The following is an 18,094-nucleotide window of genomic DNA, read 5'->3' as shown; positions in this document are numbered from 1 at the left end:
CAAGGTATTGCAGTTTATTCACTGTTTATTCACAAAAAACAAGCACCTGTGGCTTGCACTGTTATGAGTATCTGCTCTCCATCGGAGTTAAGCTGTGACTGTTGATGTTGGTGGGGTAACCGAGTTGCCAGATCGCAACAGCCACATTACCAATCTCCTCAACTTTCATTGTCAAATATAACTTTTCATTACCAAATTCGTAAAGCTAGCATATATTCTTCACTAATTATATATACAAGTGGAAATACATGTAATCACTCTCCTTATAACTAACACCATGTTGATTATTTTCACACTATGTAGGGTAGCAGATTAATCAGAGAGAGCAAACAATCCACCATCTCCATCCTGTGTATCCTCATACATGTGAAAAATCCATTTGGTAATGCATTATTCTAATTCATTACCAAACGAATTTTTCATTACCAAATTGGCCCACACTTGGTAATGAAAAATACCAAATGGCAACCTGACAGGGGAGGGGGGAGGGGGAGGAAGGAAGGGGTGAAGGGACCATGGTGTACCAGCTGTTTGGCGCCAGGCGGGAATTTCAAATTGAGGGAAAAAAGTCTGATTTTTTTCGAATTTTTTGCGGTTTTTGGCCCATTTTGGGAATATTGGATCCCAGGAGGATTATGTCCGGTTAGTGGGGATGTTCGGATATTGGGCGTTCGGATATTAGAGGGATTACTTACGTTAGGTAATTTTGGGTATTACCATTAACTGAACAGTGTGTTATGATTAAGTCTCACTACTGAAGTGAAAGTGTTATTGTTGGAGAGGGGTGCAGGATGTATTATTAAGTGGTCTTTATATCGTTTTAGTATCGTCTCTCTTTGAGTCCTTCAGTGACCAAGGAGAACGACGTCCAATCATAACTCGTATGGTCTTTCTGTTTCAAGTGTTGTTAGAACAATGTTAACTAGGGAAGTGAGTCAATGTATTTAGGCATTAATCTAATTCTGGGTATGATTACGATCAATGCAATATATCTAGATTCGGGTTTCCAATTACCCTTCTTTGATGGCTATGTACGGGATGGCCTGCAAGGCACACTAAAGGAGAATAACAACTCAAGAACCTAAGCTTACCTAAATTCACACTAACCCATTCAGTATGAAATCTGATCCTACAGTTTGGACATAAGTCGGGTATTCATTGGTATCTATTTCGGAGTAAAGGGATTAAAACACCCCAGATGGTTTTGGGTTTACACACAAAAAAAAACAGGCTCGGTAATGTAATGGCAGCCATGTTGGTAAGATCAAAGTGTTATGCTCAAGGTCAATATAGTGATGGCTAGCCAAAATGATTATCATGCTACCACACCTCCCATCCTTCATAAATTCTAATACAACCTTGAAATGAACACAGACAATAGAACCGGCAGAGAAACTTCACCAGTTACTAAATTCCCATTACCAACTGACACCATTTTAATCTCAACTTTAATTTCAGTGCACAGCCTGGTGATTTACACTCCAACGCTAAGTGGTGATATAAGAAATTGTTGTATGAGGAGACATTGTAGTGACATCAAAGTTTTTGTGGGATAAGAATCATCATAACATTACTCTGGTGTCATAACAGTGAGATATAATTAAAATTCTATAACAATACACTGCGGTCAGCGGTGAGATATTCATTATAAATACAAGGACAATACACAGGTGGCATATACAAAAATCCTTACCAATACATAGTCTTCTTTTCTCTTTAACTGCACCTTCTACACCCTCATCCCACCACCAAGTTACTTTATGTCTTGGAGGGCCACTTGTCCAACCGCAATCTGCATCAGTAACTTTCAAGAGGTTGTTCTTTAGGGTTCTGTACTGTTCATTAATGCCTCTGTCAACAGCTCCCTGTTCAGCCACCATTCTCCTCATCTCGCTACAGGAGGCATCTCGCTATAGATATACATACTGTGCTCCTCTGAACTGTCTACTTGCATCCCTCCACCTCTACGACGGGTGCATAGCAACCGTCTAGCAACAAACTCTCATTCCTTTTCTGTTCATCTCTCTAATGCAAGAGTTAACCGTTACTCCCAGTCCTACATTTATGCAACAGGTCAACTCTGGAACTGCCTCCCTCTGTCTGTATTTCATACTTCCTATGATCTCAAGTCTTTTAAACGCAGTGTGTTCAGGCATCTCAATATGAAAGGATCTTGAACAACGTTGTTTCTGGCCAAAAAATTACTGAACTGACAACATGGTGTGTGATGGGGCACTGTTGTGATGCAAGAACCATTTCTAGGCAAGCATTTCTCTGGACATTTGTGCCTGATGCTGCCTGATGCTTTCCCTTTGGTGCTTTAGCATTGTAATGCAAAACTGCTGGTTCACAGTCTGTATATGGGGAACAAATTTATAATATATGGACAACTCCCTCAGTGTCAAAACACAAGATCAACCTGATGTGCATTTTAATTGGTCTTAGAGATGTTGGTGTCTTCCACTGAGTGGACTGCTGCTTGGTTTCAGGATTATACTCGTGTGAACCCAGGCCTCATGACCTGTAATGACATTTGAAAGAAATTCATTTCTCAGCTGTTCTTTCAAGTCCTAGCACACATTCATCTATCTATCTACCGACAGCCAGATGCCACAATCCCACAGGGGGTGGGTGCTGATTTTGGGTTAGCAGTTTTAAGGGGAGGGGCACTAACCCTCTGCCAACCCACTCACTGACACATGGGAAATGCATGTGAGGAGTAAACTGTAGGACAGTTGAGCAGGGGAGTACTCCCAAGGTGGATGGAAAGCTGATGACAGGGAGTGCTGGAGCTCCCGCTTCATCAGCCCTCAGGACTAGTTCCTGACCATCCCCCTCAGGGAGAGCTGAAGCTCCCGTTTCATCAGCCCTCAGGACTAGTTCCTGACCATCCTCCTTTGCTGAAATTTTTTAGTGTCTTAGTAACACAGCGAGTAGGCCAGCATGCTCTCCAATACAAGTTTCTCTAACTATCTACACCAGACTACATGCACAGTACACACTACACTTCCTTCTCCAAAATTGAAAATAAAATTATGGCTACCCAACACACGGCCTCAGAGTCCCCGGGGAGGGGGGGGACCATAAATGCCGCCACCTTCAGCCCCTCTCCCGGTGACGACTTGAACTGCCTGGAACCACTGTCTGACTCACTTCTTCATTTCTGCAACATTCGTGGCCTTTCCTCCAACTTTTGCTCTGTTGAGCACCACCTCTCCTCTAAACCCACCTTCTTTTCCTAACTGAGACTCAGCTGTCTGAGGTAACTGACAGCAAACCCTTTTCTATATCCTCCTACTTTCTCTATACTCATTTCAAAGCCAAAGGTGGCTGTTGTGTATGTTTATGCAACGACTTATCTAGCTCTCATGTTCCTGAACTCGTTTCTTCTGAATTCTCTACACTTTGGCTTTGGCTATCCTGTCATGCTCTGACTAAATATATCTGCGCTGTTTGCTTATTCCGTACTTCTACTGACTATCAAAAATCTTTGACTATCTTACTTCTATGATGGAACACATTCGATCCATTTCTCCTTTCTCTGAAATCTCCATTTTAGGAGATTTCAATGTTCACCACCACCTTTGGCTCTCCTCTCCTTTCACTGATCCACTTGGTGAACAAGCCTACATCTTTTCTATCCTTAATGACCTAGACCAGCTTGTACAGCACCCTACCCGTATCCCTGACCGCCTTGGAGAGAGCTCCAACATACTTGATCTCTTCCCTACAACTAATCCTTCTGCTTACACTGTTAATATTTTCTCTCCGTTGGGCTCCTCTGATCACAACCTTATCACCTTAACCTGTCCTATCGCTCTGATACGGCCTGTGGACCCTCCAAAGAAACATCGTCTGTGGCACTTTGGAGCTGCGGATTGGGAGGGCCTCAGGCAGTACTTCTTTGATTTTCTATAGAATGATTACTGCTTCCATGGCCGTGAGCCATCTGAGTGTGCCTCGAACAATATGGAGGTTATTCTATGAGGCATGGAAGCATACATTCCTTTCTCATATCCTTTGACTAATGCAAGAAAGCCTTGGTTTAATCACACTTGTTCTAATGCTGTCTGCAACAAGGAAAGGGCCTATAAAAGGTAACAGAGCCAACCCACCCCTGAATCACATCTTGCTTATGTTTCTGCCCGGAATCGTGCTAAGTCTGTTCTTCGCTCCCCTTAAAATAATTTCATCTGTACTACATGCTCTCACCTCTCCAACTCAAATTCTTTCCGCTCCTTCTGGCACCTTGCCAAAAACCTTTCTAACAACTTTACCTCATCATCCTTCCCTCCTCTTTTCTGCTCTAATGGCTCTGTAACTATTTCTTCTACTGATGAAGCAGGGCTATTTGCCCAGACTTTCTCCTCCAATTCCACCTTAGACGATTCTGGTGCTGTTCCTCCACACTTCCTCCTCTGACTTCCTCATGGCTGACATTAAAATTTCTTCAACTGATGTATTTTCTGCCATCACAAGCCTCAGTCCTAACAAGGCATATGGGCCTGATGGAGTCCCTCCTGTTGTTCTCAAGAACTGAGCTTCTGTGCTTACACCCTGCCTAGGCAAACTCTTTCGTCTTTGTCTATCAACTTGTACCTTTCCGTATTGCTGGAAGTTTGCTCTCATTCAGCCAGTCTCAAAGAAGGGTGATCATTCCCAACCCTCTAACTATCGTCCAGTTGCTTTAACATCCTTATCTCAAAAGTTTTCGAGTCAATTCTTAACAGAAAAATTTTAAAGCATCTTTCCTATCACAACCTTCTTTCTGATTGTCAGTATGGGTTCCGTCAGGGACACTCCACTGGCGATCTTCTCATCTACCTTTCAGACTGCTGGTCATCCTCCTTTTGGGACTTTGGCGAAAGCTTTGCCATTGCACTTGACATCTCAAAGGCTTTCAATCGAGTCTGGCATAAATCTTTAATTTCCAAACTGCCCTCTTATGGTTTCTATCCTTCTATCTGTGCTTTCATCTCTAGCTTCCTTTATTGTCGTTATATAGCCGATGTTGTAGATAGCCATCGTTCTTCTCCTAGATCTATCAACAGTGGTGTTCCTCAGGGCTCTGTCCTATCACCAACTCTCCTCCTTTTATTCATCAATGACCTTCTCAGCTGTACATCTAACCCTGTCCCACTTGTACGCTGACGACTCCACCCTTCACCGTTCCATTCTGTTCCCTCAACGTCCATCTCAGCAGTTACATCAACAAACAAGGGATGAGACTATGGCACACCTAATGTCTGACTTGGCTCGTATCTCTGACTGGGGTAAAAATAATCTTGTTGTTTTTAATGCATCAAAGACTCAGTTCTTACACCTATCAACCCGACAAAATCTTCCTCAGGAGTACCCACTAATGTTTAATAAAACTCAGCTTAATCCTACATCATCCTTGAACATGCTTGGGGTTTCATTCACTCAGGACTTATCTTGGAAAGATCATATTACTGTACATCTCTTGTAAAATCTGCTTCCAAGAGATTAGGTATGCGACTCTGTTCCTTTTTTACCCCTGCAAAATTGTTGACTCTATACAAGGGTTTTATTCACCCGTGTGGAGTACAACTCGCATGTGTGGGGAGGTTCTCCACATACAGCTCTTCTCAACAGGGTGGAGTCAAAGGCTTTTCATCTCATTAACTCTCCTCCTCTTACTGGCTCCCTTCAACCTCTGTCTCTTTGCCGCGCCGTTGCATCTTTATTTCTTTTCTCTCGCTACTTCAATGGTCGCAGCTCCTCTGAACTGTCTGCATGCATTCCTCCACCTCTAACATGGGTGCATAGCACCCGTCAAGCAGCAAACTCTCATCCCTTTTCTATCCAACTCTCTAATGCAAAAGTTAACCGTTACTCCCAGTCCTTCATTTATGCAACAGGTCAACTCTGGAACTGTCTCCCTCTGTCTGTATTTCCTGCTTCCTATGATCTCCAGTCTTTCAAACCAAGTGTGTCCAGGCATCCTGAAATGATCGGCTCTTGAATTTGGCTCTCACTTGTATTTTGTTCTTCTCTTGGAAGGAACAGTTTTTGCAGGCTTATGGCCTTTGGTTCCTTCTTCCTAACATAAAAAAAAAAAAAAAAAAATGTGGGTTGATTGTATGGTTACCACTCAGCACTGTAAATGGTTTCCTGGCTTACAGGAAACCATTAGTCTTGTCACTTAAAGTAAAGCCATCTGAAAAGGAGAGATGAGTAATAAAAAGTGACAAGAATGAAGGGAGAAATAGGAAGACAGGAGGGGAGACACAGAAATGGAATGATAAAGGCGAGGGAAGAAGTAGGCAGCACTTCTTCAAGTGAGTGGATAATGGGCACCACCACCTACCATAATGTAGCTATGGTAATCCTAGAAAAATAACAAGTAATCAGTGAATGATTCATTTCAACAGAAAATATGAAAAGGCTGCACGTGTTTGATAATCAATCAATGAAAAACTACAGTAATGCCAACCTTGATTCCATTATAGCATATGTTAATGTGTAATACCGTATGTCCAAACTGCAAAAATGTGTGGCTGTCCAGTCATGGATGGCAGCTCACTTGAAGAGGTGGACATGGCCAGAGTTAAGAATCACCAGCAGCTGCAATCCTGCACTCATGTGTGGCTCATCAGGGAGGCTGAGGCCCATGACTGCACAGAGTACTGGAGTCTGGTGTCAGAGCTGTCCTGTGTTGCTGTCATATGTGTGAATGCAATCACACTCTTTGATGACACTGCACACACATCTCCATCATGGTATAATCTGCAACATAACACTGGGGATGGAGACCTTGAATGATCTTCCATTAGAAGGGGATGAATTTTGCCATAACTCAGTGCATGCCCAGATCTAGTGTCAAGATCTGTTGGATTGATCTCCAAGAAATGCCTGTAGTCTCCAATAGTTCGTCAAAAATGCAATGACGATCTTCCAAGATTGCCAGTCAAATTCTCTTGGTGTTTTTGTCTGTTCAAGAGATTGATGGAGAGCCAGGACATGGACAGTCTTGGAATGACATGTTGCCTGTCTTGAAATTCAGGTACCATTCACAAACTTGTGTACTTTTCATTGCCTAAGCCTTGAAAGCTTGCTCAAGCACAGTCACTGCCTCAGCCACGGTCTTTCATTTTCATTCATTCATTGCCAGACGCCATGTATCCCAAACGGGGTGGCCAAGGGCTTAGAGTTAATTGTTTTACAGGGAGGGGCACTAATCCTCCACCAACCCCACTTGACACGTAGGAAGAACGTTATGCCAACAGCATCTGGTGTTCCCAGGCGGTCACCCATCCAAGTACTAACCAGACCCAACTTCCCCGAACAAAAAAAAAAAAATTAATGCACACTCCTTGCTCATTCAAATCTGCCATAGTGGTCTGAGGACAAAAACTGCAGAAGTCATGTGCACAAACAATGATAAAACTGCCAGAAACACAGACTTGAACCTCACAGTGTGATGTTATGTGGCTGAATGATTCACCAGACTGCACAAAAGTGGTGCCTACTAGGTAAACGAGGAATTTTCTTTTTCCTGCATTATTGATATATTCCAGGTATTTTGGGGTACCCTCTCATTAGTACAAATAATATGTATGCATATACAGTATATATATATATTAAACCCTTGGTATAACGAACTAATTGGGGGGAAGCGTGGGTCACTATATCCTATAATTAGCTATATCCGAGGGTCGGTGTTATCTGAGGGATTACCAAACTCAGTTCATTATATAAGGGGAGTCATTTGGTTGGACGTACTCAAACATAACCTAAACTAACTCTATGAAGATTTACATGGAGAATTCAATGGTTTACGAAGTTGTACATGTAAATACAATACTGTATGAAGTTCTACACATAAATACAATACAGTAGGTACTCACAGGATGCAAGTTCAGAGTACGTGATCCTCACTGTATGAGATGACCTATTTTTTTCTGAATTTTAGTGTATTTTTTAACAGTACGTGAACTAAACTCGTTGTAGGAGAGACGGCAGCGAAGAGTGGCCCAAATCCGGGGTTTACCCCGAGCACGCGACACTGCCACCCCAAGAAGCACCAACCACCAGTGATGGAGAGTGGAGACTTGTCAATGATGGAGCTCAGCCGGGTGTACTGTGTGCCGTAGATAAATTCAAGGAAGAATCCAAGAACATCGAACACTGTCAGTTGCGAGTGGAGGGAGTGATGACTTCACTTTGAAGGGTTTATGAACGAAGTGAGTGCAGTAGCTAGTGAAAGTGTTGAAAGTGCTGGTGACGAGAGTGGTGTGTCGAATGGTGTGGCGGGTGGTGCAGGAGGGGCACGCTAGGGTTCCGAAAATATTTGCCATCAAATCAATTCACCATCAACAATAATTAACTTGTTTCTTCCTCACTGTAGTCGCCTTTGAATACATATTCTAGCATCAACCATAGCTCCCTTCATTAAGGATGGCGAATTGTCTCGTTAATATTGTGATGGCGAACTGACTTGACGGCGAATTCTCCCAAAACCCACGCTAGGTGCCTCATTCTGCCTCAGATCCCCTTCTTACCTCCATTAAGCCTGTTGTCCTCTTGGGTTAAGGTGAGCAGCCATATTCTTGTTGGTTTAGTTAGGCCATATCCTTGTTGATTCAGTAAAGCCATTATCTTGTTGGTTTACTTTATCTTAGGTAATATGTCTTACATAGTTTCCCTGTACAGTACAATACTTAGGTCTGAAAGGAGTCTCAAGGGTTCCCCATGAAGGGGGGGTGCTGCCCATGTGTAATTTTTCCCATCAGTATATGTATTCAGAGTACGCAAATTCCTAGTATGCAATGTCCTCTGCCCCCCATATACTCGCGTACTATGAGTGCATACTGTACCTATAATAAGAATACAGTATAACGTAGTACTGTTACAGCACACTTACTGTGCCAGGAAGGGATGCTGCTGAAGTATGCTTACTGTGCCAGGAAGAGATGCTGTCGTCACCGTGGGCTGATCTGCGAACTTCCCCATCATTTAGCGACCATTGTTTCCAAAATCTGGGGGAAGTTCGGTCACAATTTGGCCATCTGCCATATCTGAAATTCGCAGTACCAGGGTTTATTGTATCAAGGGTTTACTATAAAACCTCGATATAAAAGACTTCAACAGACCGGAATTCGCTTTTAATGGAATTGAAGAGCTACCGGACCAAATTCTTTTACGCCAGAAAAAGTCTGATAAAGCCAGAAGCAGTCCAGACTGCCTGACCACTTCAAGTATGTTCACCCTAGTAAGGTAATTAAAAGACATGTTAATCAGTGTAAAGTACTGTATATTATACCATCTGATTATTGCTGCTGAATGTATAATACAGTACAATACTGTAATGGTAGTGAAAACAGTTTAAAACCGTTGGTGCAATCTGGACTAATGTCTGATATATTGGAAAAAGTCCGGGTTAGCAGGAAGAAGTCCAGATGTCGCTTTTATCGGAATTTCGCTTTTTTCGGAATGACCTGGGCCCCAATTAGTCTGTTAAACTGATGTTTTACTGGTGTGTGTATGTATATATATATATATATATATATATATATATATATATATATATATATATATATATATATACACATTATATATATAAATATATATATATATATATATATATATATATATATACACATGTATATACGCTCAATCCTCGTATATCGTGGCAATTTGGGTCTGCATCACTGCCGTGATTTACAAATTCCGTGATTTATGAATAATAACTCTTATGTGAAAAATTAATTTGGGTTTGGACTTTGGCCAACCAACCCCCACAGCACCCTACCTACACCTATCTAGGCAACATCAAACACAAACATACAAATTTTGGAATATTCAGTGCATATATTAAATAGAAATTAGCCAACGGCCATACCACGTTTAGTACACCGCTTCCCGTCTGATCAGCGAAGTTAAGCAACGTTGGGTCTGGTTAGTACTTGGATGGGTGACCGCTTGGGAACACCAGATGCTGTTGGCATCCCTACGTGTCAAGTGGGGTTGGTGGAGGATTAGTGCCCCTCCCTGTAAAACAATTAACTCTAAGCCCTTGGCCACCCCGTTTGGGATACATGGCGTCTGGCAATGAATGAATGAAAAGCCATGTTAAGGGATCTCACCTTAATCCTATGACGATATTGCTCAAGTGAATGGAGTGGGGTGGTGTTGGGAAGAATTTAGAACCTCTCAGCACTTGTTCTTCCCAAACTCTTTCGCCAGCTTTGAAAACTTCTCTCCCCTCTCAACACGACGAATGAGCTCCAAACGTTGACTGTACAACAACTGCGGCAGCTTCTTGACACCATACTGCTTAGAGCGCTCCATCTGGGGGTCGGGAGGGGCCATAGGAGGTAGGAGACGGGGGGAAATTACACAAAAAAGGTAGGTAACTCTCGTACTCCACGGCGACAGTCTGTAAAGTATGGACTGGCGGGACAAGAACAACAATAACATGGCGGCGTTAGTATGCACATATGCCACCAGGGACGCGCGGTGATTGATTGTTGGGTCGTGATTTTCAGTTTGAATGCCACGGTTTACGGTTCTCCTCGGAAAAGGCCCACTTGGGTGCCTAGATCCACGATTTTCGTGACTTAACAGTGATTTAAGGTTGCCAGCAGTCTGACGGCCACCTAGCCGTGCTTTACGAATCCGTGATTTATGAACACGCGATTTACGGGGATTGACTGTATATATATATATATATATATAAGTAGAACCACTCTCATTCGGACTATATGGGGGGAAGGGTTGTCCGAATGAGCAGATTGACCGGACCATGAAGGTAATCTCCAGTTCATACCAAAAACTATCTACATATGGTATGTTTGTTAATTATTAACATTTGTGGCATATGTCAACCCTACATAACTGCAAAAGATGAAAGGATACTAAAATAACCAAACTAATCATGTACGACAGTTTTGTATTGCATAATTTACAGGTAAGGCCATGACAAGAAACTTGCCTACATTTTAAATTGTAGTAAGTGACTAAGGCCCGTGTAGGCAAAAAAATTAATTAATTAATTAACTGTAATATTTGGAATAAAAATAAAACTTATGTAGGCAAAAAATACATTGTCATCTTTGGCATATTGATAATGCCCATATGGGCAAGAAGCTAAAGTTTGATGTTCAAGTAAAGCACATTTAAGTACAAAAAATAACCTAATCATTAAACACTGCAGAATATTCTGACCCATTATTGTGTAAGCAAACTCCTCCTTTGAACACCTTTATTCATTGCAGAAGCTACACTTGCATTAAGGGGCATGGTAAGGAGGATTAACTTTTGAAATACTGCGTAAAAATATAAATGGTTGGTGAACTATTGATGGAACGAATGCTAGCATGTGTTTATACAGGCGCCCATGTTGCGACCTAGCATGATCTGAGACTAAACGAATGACGATTGCTTTCTGCGCCGATACTGAAAATGACTTTAGAATTACTTTCAACATATTTTTGGAGCTTATTATTTTTAAATTTTGTCCGAATTAACAGAAATCCGGATCAAAGGGATCCGGACCAAAGAGGTTCTACTGTATATATATATATATATATATATATATATATCTATTGCCAGACGCCTCAATCCCGTTTGGGGTGGCCACAAACAAATCGCCTCCACATCACCCTGTCTCCTGCCATTTCACTGCCCTGCTCCCAACTCGCACACCCCTGTCTCATATACCTCTCCACCCCATCCCTTCATCTCATCCTCGGCCTCCCCCTCCCTCTTCCCCCCTCCACCTCGCTCACATACACTCTCTTCATCAGTCTTTCACCCTCCATCCTCTCCACATGGCCAAACCACCTCAGTGTGTTCCTCATAATGCTTCCTATCACATCCACATCCACACCACAATGCTCCTTTATATCCTCATTCGTCAGTACCCTCACATCCAGTATATTTCTGTCAGACAGTACTACCATACTGGACTAAATCCGTACTGGACAAACAACATACGTTATGGGAAAAATGAATAACTTCAGACAAGCCTTGAAAAAGTCCCCCAAAATTTCAACTTAACTGCAGTACATTATGACACAACTAAGATTTTACCAACCTTCAAGGTGAGTGGTGATGGGCTTTGGAGGGGGAAGGGGAATGGGTTTCCGAGGCTGTAGGATGTCCTACTGACCCCCTGGAGAAGGGCCTTCATGATCCTGAGGAAGCCTCTCTGCTTCAACCTCGCTCCTAAATCCCTCATAGTCACACACTGACACATCATTGTCTTCATTATCAGGGGGAAGTGCAATACGGCAATATGACTGGAAAACATTCCGAGTCACGAGGAAGGTGTACTAGACTGATGTGGCAGTACTAGGGAAACGTTCCTCAGTGTTGGCAATCCTCCCTCGCATGTGCGGGTAATAGTACTGGATCCAGCACGTCAGTACTAGAGAAGAACTCCTCGGATTTGGCCCACTTTGCGCAGCCGATCTGTACTAGCCCAACAATTCTGCGCTACAGTACTAAATTACAGTAATCACCATACTATCCAGATGCCCACTTTCCAGACACCCCATTTACCGGACATTTTGGTCCCAGGATTCAATATTCCCAAAATTGCCAAAAAAAAAAAAAAAAAAAAAATCCCCCCCCCAAAAAAATCTGACTTTTTTTCCCCCCATAATTTGAACTCGGCGCATGCGACGCAGACCAGCTGTGTTTGGGGGCGTAGTTCCACCACCATCCGCTAGAGCGCCCCTGCATCCTCCCCACTTACTGCCCGTCTCTTGTTGTGTGTGCACGCTCGTCATCATGGCCGCCCACGTGCTCGCTTTTGTGGTGGTGTCCTACCTGCTGCAGGCTCTACTGCTGCTCTCCTGCCCCTTGTTAATGTGTGTGATGATGACCCCACCACCTGAGAAGAGGAAGACTTTGGTTTTGACTCTGGAGAAGAAGAGGGAGATATTGGACAAGGTGGATGCGGAATGGTCAACCTCACGCATCCTCCGTGAATTCAACCTGTCCCGATCTACTTTGATATCAAGAGATCCCGCGACAAACTCATGCAGTACATGGCTGACTTCTCGTCGAAGAACAAACGCATCATGGAGAGGAAGATGATGTTCACTCCCTGGTATGCTGAAGTCGACCACTCCACACTGATTTGGTATCGACAGCAACGTGCTGCTGGTGTACTGGTGTGTGGCACGGAGCTGAAGGCTGCTGCTGAGAAGTTCACAAGGCTTCACGACGCCCCAGACTTCAAGGTATCGGGGGGTTGGCTCTTCGCGTTCAAGTTACGACATGGCCTTACCAACCGTAAGTCTCATGGCGAAGCTTTGGACGCCAATGAGGGTGGAGTAGAAGAGTTTCAGCACAAGGTGAAGGGCTTGATCAACAGGGAGGGCCTCACTCTCAGTCAAGTCTACAACACTGTTGAAACTGGTTTATTCTATCACTCTTTGCCAACGAACACTCTAGCCGAGGAGACAGAAGAAGCATGTACCTGGCCGCAAGCTCTTCAAGCAACAGATATCTGCTTTGTGTTTTGCCAATGCTAATGGCATGCACCAGCTTAAGCCTGTTATTGTTGGCCGTGCAAAGCAGTCTCGGTGTCTTCGTGGGGCGATGGATGTCCTTCCTGTTGTTTGGTACCATTCTTTGAAGGCATGGTTCACTGCCCAGATCTTCAAAGACTGGTTCCACCACCATTTCATCAGGGAGGTCATCCATTACCAGGCGGAAAAACAGGGAATCCCACGTGACCAGGTAAAGGCCCTCCTCCTCGATAATGCACCTGCCCACCCGTGCGACAAGGACTGAGAATGGCCGCATTAGGTGCATGTTTATGCCACCTAATACGACTGCTCTCATCCAACCAATGGACCAAGGAGTGATTGTGGCAACGAAGAGGCTGTACCGAAGGAAGTTCCTGGACGAGGTGATGGTTGTTCTCGAGGTCGAGGATGAGTGCAGGGAGGGACGGGACACGTGAGGCCAGCGGACTTTGTAAAACATTCGCCGCTACAACATCAAGTCTGCAATCTATAACTGGGCCAGTGCATGGAAGGAAGTCCCTGTCAAGACTCTAGAAAATGGTTGGTCTCGTCTGCTTCTCGAAACGGATGTGAAGCACAATTTCCTAGGTTTTGATGTGGATGACTTCCATGCACATCTACATGCGCATGGCGACAATGTTGATGCGGACGAAGTGCGCAACTGGTTGGATGATGACGAGGGTGATCCTGGGTATCAGACCATGTCTGATATCGAGATCACATCTTCAGCTGCAGGTGTCAGTACCCAACTTGAAGATTCCGACGAGGACGGTGACGATGATGCGGACTCCTCTCAGTGTGACACTATTCCAGCCATCCCCAAGCTGAGCACACTCCGGCAACATGTAGCATTCATTCTCGACTACCTGGAACACCCAGACTGCGACAGGGAGATGGGGCCCTTGGGACTTGTGGAGGAAGAACGTGCTTTCAGGCAGCCCATCATTAATCACCAAAATCGTCGTTCCTTGCGTCAATCAGCCTTTGACAGCTTTTTCAGACCCGTGACCCCTGCTGTGCCCAGCCCTGGCCCCACACCATTGCCTCCCCAAGACAGGCCCTCATCCTCCGAGCCACAGCCCAGCACATCAGGCATGGTGGAGATGCCACTGGACGTGAGTTTGCACCTCTCTTCAGAGTCGTCTGCAGTTGGTAGTCCATCACCACGTCCCAGCGACGCACCTCTAGGCTACCTGCATCAGCTACTCTCAGACTCTGACAGTGAATAAACAGCAAGAACTCGCCACTAGACCACACAGGAATTTCCAGTGTTGTGCAGTGAAAAAACAGTGCGTAGTGTTAAGAAATTAGAATTATGAGTGCAAAGACTTAAGTGCAGAGTGCAACAATGATTTTATTGACGTTCAATGGAGCTCAAATTAGACTAGTGTGTGTAGTGTTAAGGAAAAGGATTTCTGAGCGCAAAGACTTAAGTGCAGAGTGCAACACTTATTTCACTGAGGTACAATGAAGCGCAAGTAAAACTAGAGTGCGCAGTGTTAAGAGAATGGAATTCTGAGTGTAAATGACTAAGTTCAGTGCAAGACTTCATGTACAGTGTACTGCAGGTGCTTCAGGTACTCCTTTTTACTGTCAGAGTCTGAGAGGAGGTGGGTTATTCATCAAGATGGCCAAGGACTTGTTGTAAGTACCCAGAATGTTTCATATTGTACTGTATTTTCCATACTTACCTCTAAAACTTCATTTCACTCTTTTATGTCCCTTATTGGTGTGAATAGGGTCTTAGGTGCTACGAATGTGCAGTAGCGAGGTGTTTTTCTGAGTTAGGCTAGGTTAGGGACCATAAGTACCAGTCCAGGAGCAAGGGCCTTGTTGTAAGTACCCAGAATGTTTAATATTGTATAAACTCACCTCTAAAACCTCATTCTCTGGTTCTTTTGCATTTATTTCATTCTTTTATGTCCCTTATTGGTGTGAATTGGGTCTTAAATAGGTGCTATGCATGTCCAGTAGGGAGTTGTATAGGTGTTTTGCTGAGTCAGGGTAGGTTAGGGTCCATAAGTGCAAGTCCAGTAGGCTGGGGCCCACTTTCCGGACATGCCTTTGGCTCTATTACGTCGGATGGTAGAGAGATTACTGTATTTAATTTTTTTGCCGACCGTACTGGATGAAAATAGTACTGTACTGGACAAATGCATATTGGACGCGAGGGTACTGTACAGTATGTGTGTTTGTGTGTGTGTGTGTGTGTGTGTGTGTATTTATTTTTATATATATATATATACTGTATACAGTAAAAGTCCTATTATTTGGCATCTATGGGACCGGCATGATGCCGAGAAATCAGATTTGCCGAGTAATCAAAAAACCTACCCACTCAGTACCTTAAATATATTGGTGAACACTGTCATCACCACTTATGGTATTACAACTGTGTTTGGAGAGAGTACTGTATACTGTACAATACTGCAATCAATACAGTACTATACCTGAATCTGAAATATATATATAAATTAGTGAACATATACAAGTGTAATGACACAGTAAGCCTACAAGTCAGATAACACTTCCTGGATGGCCGATATGATACGGAATATTACCTACCAGCTCAGTACATCACTTGTATTGGTGAACTCATCACTATATTATTACAAATATGTTTGGAGTGAGTACTGTATACAGTACTTTTTCCAAACAAAATAAAATACTGTAGTCAGAAAATTACATATAATAAATTGAAGGAATATGAATTGGTAAGGTCTTTCTAATGAAATTAAACGTACATTTAGCACTCATTCTTTTGTTAGTTTTCTTGTTTACATGCGAAAGGGAGAGTATTGATGCAAACAGAAATGTATTCCATTAACCCCTTAATAACCTCCGGCAATGAACAACCTTTTACAGTATCGATGTCAGTGATGTCGAGTTAGTGAGCTATGAAAAACCTGTGAACAATTATGGGAAAGGAACGAAGGTCACTGGTATGTTTACATGGCTCTACGCTACGATTCCAAGCGGCCAGGGGGTCGGTTAATCTCAGATGTTTTTGCCCATTTGGTAAATGCACATAACTGTAATTTCTCCCATGAATCATAGCGAATCATAGCATGGGTTTAGGAAGCTAAATAACACATTGCTAGGTGCGCCAGACAATTATCTTCACATCTTTAAGAAAATGGAAGAAACTTAATCCCTCTGAGTAACCAGAGTAAGTTTCTTCCATTCTTCTGAAATCAATTTATTTTTCTTAAAGATGTGTTATTTAGCTTCCTAAACCCATGCTACGATTCGCTAAGAGTCACGGAAAAATTGATAAAGTTACGGTGCATTTACCAAATCGGCGAAAACATCTGAGATTAACCAACCGCCTGACTGCTTGGAATCATAGCGTAGCGTCATGTAAACATACCAGTGACATTCGTTCCCTCCCCATAATTGTTCAGTTTTTTTTTTTATAGCTCCCACTAACTTGACATCACTGACATCGGTACTGTAAAGGGCTGTTCAATGCCGAAGGTTATTAAGGGGTTAATGGAATATATTACTGTTTGCATCAATGCTCTCTTTTTCACATGAAACACAAAAACGAACAAAAGAATGTGCGCTAAATGTACGTTTAACTTTCACCAGAAAGACCTTACCAATTCATATTCATCCAATTTATTTCAAAGTATTTTTCTGACTTTAAGTTAGGTTAGGTTTAGTTAAATTATTAGGTACTGTACAGTTAAACTCGATTAGGTTAGGTTTAGTTAAACAGGACAGTCCCTTCCACCATTATGCTGAGGAATAATAATACTAGAGCTGTCACAGCCATACAGCTAAAAACAACGGGGAAACTGATTTAACAAGAAACATTTATGTGTAATGCATTACAGTATCAGTGGTTCATGGGCTACGCAATTACCGGTAAATGTCATTTTCAGGAAGGTGTCAAGAGTGAACGAATTTCAAGAATTAGCGAGGGGGCTTGGAACGTAACCCTCGCTAATTTGGTGGGGGTGGTTACTGTACTGTATGATACTGTGCAGTATTGTACTCAATACAGTACTATACATGAATCTGAAAAAATATAGAAATTAGTGAACATACAGAAGTGTAATGAAACATTAGGCCTAAAAGTCACAGATAACACTTCCTGGACTGACGAGATGATTCCGGACATCTGCCCAACAATCAAAGATTTTCGTAAATGGGACTATTTCTCAAAACTGCTGAAATGTCGGATCTACTGAATAATCAGCTGCCGAATAATAGGACTTTTACTGTATATATATATATATATATATATATATATATATATATATATATATATATATACATATACATATATATATACATATACATATATATATATATATATATATATATATATATATATATATATATATATATATGTATATACATATATGTATATACATTTATATATATATATACAGTATATATATATATATATATATATATATATATATATATATACTGTTGACGAATGAAGAAGTGAAGGAACGTTGTGGGGTACAGTAGATGTGGATGTGGTTGAAAAGATTAGGAGAAATACACTGAGGTGGTTTGGACATGTGGAGAGGATGGAGAATGAAAGACTGACTAAGAGGGTGTATGTAGGTGAG

At 42.5% G+C, this 18,094-nt stretch overlaps 1 protein-coding gene and 1 non-coding gene across 2 annotated transcripts in view; one reads left to right on the top strand and one right to left on the bottom strand.

The window, feature by feature from the left end:
- The window catches only part of cac (calcium voltage-gated channel subunit cacophony), a 2,326,612-nt gene that overhangs the window by 371,429 nt on the left and 1,937,089 nt on the right, over window positions 1-18,094 (bottom strand). The window lies entirely within an intron of this gene.
- Window positions 9,852-9,970, top strand: LOC145395097 (5S ribosomal RNA). The gene has a single exon (XR_013896528.1). It is a non-coding gene; the product is annotated as a 5S ribosomal RNA (ribosomal RNA).

This window comes from Coenobita brevimanus, chromosome 29, assembly GCF_032717465.1.
Source record: "Coenobita brevimanus isolate Jiangsu-jjx chromosome 29, ASM3271746v2, whole genome shotgun sequence".
NCBI classification, from domain to species: Eukaryota; Metazoa; Arthropoda; class Malacostraca; order Decapoda; family Coenobitidae; genus Coenobita; species Coenobita brevimanus.
The sequence above is the reverse complement of the archived record's forward strand: the minus strand, read 5'-3'. Positions and strand labels throughout refer to the sequence as shown.